The sequence below is a fragment of the Elaeis guineensis genome, chromosome 1 (assembly GCF_000442705.2).
Source record: "Elaeis guineensis isolate ETL-2024a chromosome 1, EG11, whole genome shotgun sequence".
NCBI lineage: Eukaryota > Viridiplantae > Streptophyta > Magnoliopsida > Arecales > Arecaceae > Elaeis > Elaeis guineensis.
The window spans coordinates 73325034-73328420 of NC_025993.2; positions in this window are offsets into that span (position 1 = coordinate 73325034).

Genomic DNA, 3387 nt, shown 5'->3' on the forward strand with positions numbered 1-3387 from the left:
TCGGCATGGAGCAGTTCGACTTGCTGGTTCGCAGGTCAGGGGCCTCACCAAAGCAGTGCAGGCCATGCAGCAGCAGCCGCTGACATCAATGCGGCTGGGAAGAGCATCGCCCTAGTTTCAGAATCCGACGATCGGACGGGCCACTTGGGCAAGTCGCCCCGTCTTCCCCGAAAAGGGGAAGCAGATGGTGGAGAGCCCTCCGTTCGATCATTATTCCACCCCCGGAGGGTCTCTACCTCCGTTCTTCCAGAAGACCCTCGAGACTCACCGTCGAGAGGGCCTCCTGGATCAACGATCCCAAGAAGCGAACCAACAGATGAGGAGCTCATCAGACGAGGTCGGCTCGATAGATTCATCCGATGCCGACCTGAGGGTAGGGAGGATTGGCCGAGGGTCCTACCACGGCCAGAGCCGCCAAGGAGGGAGGAACAGACTGAAGATCGACCTCCAACCGAGATCGTCAACACCATCTTTGGAGGACCCCGATGGGGAGCAGCCAGTGGATCGACCGTACCGCCCAAGCGGCAGAGGACGGAAGAGTCTATAACCTTCACTGAAGAAGACGTCTGGGAGATTCAGTTCCCACATAATGACGCGGTTGTAGTTTCTTTAAATATTGCTGACTATGATGTACGCCGTATTTTTGTTGATAGTGGAAGCTCGATCGATATTCTGTTTTACGATGTATTCTCAAAAATATCCATTTCGGATGATCGATTGGGGTCGGTAAACTCTCCGTTGGTAGGGTTCACTGGCGATGCTGTGCCAGTAGAAGGGGTAATAACTTTAACCATGTTTGCTGGCCGGTACCCAAAGCAATCGAGAGCACAAGTGGAATTTTTGGTGGTAAGGATGCCGTTTGCCTACAATGCAATACTCGGTCGATCTGGCCTCAATGCCCTCCGAGCTGTGGTGTCGACCTACCACTTGAAGCTGAAATTTCTTACTAGCCAAGGAGTCGAGAGGTCAGAGGAGATCAGGCCCTGGCAAGGCACTGCTACAACATAGCCCTTCAGAGAAAGGGACAGTCCGACCCCTGTCCGGTTGATGGATTGGACACTCACGACGACCTTGCTGAAGAACAGGGTGAGCCAATTGAAGATCTTGTCTCAATTCTTTTGAACGATGGGAATGAGGAGCATGTGGTGAAGAACGGCTCTAACCTAGGAGAAGAGGTACAGACACAGCTCATTAATTTTCTGCAAAAGAATGTGGATGTTTTCGCTTGGGTCTCGGTGGACATGCCAGGGATTGATGCGGGGGTCATGGAACACCGTCTGGCTGTTGATCCCAAACATCTACCGATGAAGAAAAAAATCCAAAATCATGCACCGGAAAGGCAAGTGGCAATAGCTGAGGAAGTTGATAAACTCCTGAAGGTTGGGTTCATCAGAGAAGTCAACTACCCGAGCTGGGTCTCCAATGTGGTTCTTGTCAAAAAGACGAATGGCAAGTGGAGGATGTGTATAGACTTCAAAAAGCTAAACAAAGCCTGTCCGAAGGACAGTTACCCTCTATCCAGAATTGATCAATTAGTGGATGCAACCTCGGGCCACAAGCTCCTCACTTTCATGGATGTATTTTTCGGCTACAATCAATCAGGATGGCACCGGAGGATGAAGAAAAAACTGCTTTTATTACTAACCGTGGTCTTTATTGTTACAGGGTCATGTCTTTTTCCCTCAAAAATGCAGGGGTGATCTGCCAACGACTGGTGAACAAGATCTTTGAAGAGCAGATTGGCGGTAACATAGAGGTCTACGTGGATGATATGCTTGTGAAAAGCAAATCCACAAAGAGCCACATCGCCAACCTTGAGGAAACCTTCAGCGCCCTCCAAAAATATAAGATGAAGCTGAACCCAGCCAAGTGCACTTTTGGAGTGACCTCAGAAAAATTCTTGGGCTTCATGGTGGCGGGGCGTGGGATCGAGGCAAATCCGAAAAAGATTCGTGCCATCCAGAAAATGACCGCTCCGAAGTCAATAAAGGAAGTTCAGTGCCTTACTGGGAGAATTGCAGCTCTGAATCGCTTCATCTCAAGGTCGGCCGAGCGATGCCTACCTTTCTTTCAGACCCTCAAGCAGCCGAAGAACTTCTTTTGGACCACTGAATGTCAGCAAGCATTCGAAAAATTAAAAAGCTACCTCGGCTCACCCCCACTGTTGGCAAAGCCCGAACCCAGAGAGGAGTTGTTCCTGTACCTGGCGGTCTCCCCTGTGACTCTCGCAGTAGTCCTAGTTAAGGAAGAAGCAAAAGTTCAACGGTCGATCTACTACATTAGCCGAGTATTGAGAGATGCCAAAACCAGGTATACTAAGTTAGAGAAACTAACTTACGCCTTGTTGATTACAGCTCGAAGGCTCCGACCTTACTTTCAAGGGCACACTATAACGCTACTCACTGACCAACCGATCAAGGTGGTTCTGCATCGAGCGGATGCTTCCGGAAGGATAACGAAATGGGCAGTCAAGCTCACAAAATTCAACATCAACTATCAACCTCTACCGGCGATTAAAGCCCAGATATTAGCAGACTTCATAGTGGAATGCACTATTTCGGAAGAGACCGAACTTGAACAAGGTGGAGCCAACAACTCAGGGCTCCAGTTGAATTCCCTTGAAAAAAGAATGGATCTCCCTGATGGTTTTTGGGCTCTCTACGTGGACGGTTCCTCCAACATGTCAGGCGCAGGTGCAGGCCTGATCTTGGTTAATCCAGAAGGAATTATTGTAAAGTATGCACTGTGCTTCGAATTTTCTGTGATAAATAACGGAGCAGAATATGAAGCTCTGATTGTAGAATTGAGGATCGCCAAAGAGTTAGAAGTAGATCGGCTCCAAGTCTATAGTGACTCCCAATTGGTGATGAGATAGGTCAGTGAAAACTATGAAGCTCGGGAGGATAGTATGGCCAAGTACCTCAAAAAGGTGAAAGAGATCGTCCCTGCCTTCGGTAGCTTTGACATCAAGCAGATTCCAAGAGTAAAAAATACCAGGGCCGACCTTCTCTCCAAGTTGGCTACACTAGCTCCGACTGAACTATCCAAGGAAGTCTTCTTCGAGGTTCTGAAGTACCCGGGTATGGAAGAACTGTAGCTTGTGATGGAGATCAACCATGAACCCAGCTGGATTGACCCACTGGTTGCATACCTCAAGGACGGGGTTCTTCCTCCCGATGCAAAAAAAGCTCGAAAGCTTAGGAACCAGACCTCCTGATATATTCTTTATGAAGGCAAGCTGTACAAAAGATCATACTCTTTGCCCCTTTTGAAATGTCTCCGACCTTCTGAGGCCAACTTCGCCTTGCGGGAGGTACATGAGAGAGTCTGCGAAAGTCACCTGAAGGTCAGATCTTTATCCCACAAGCTGCTCCGATAAGACTATTA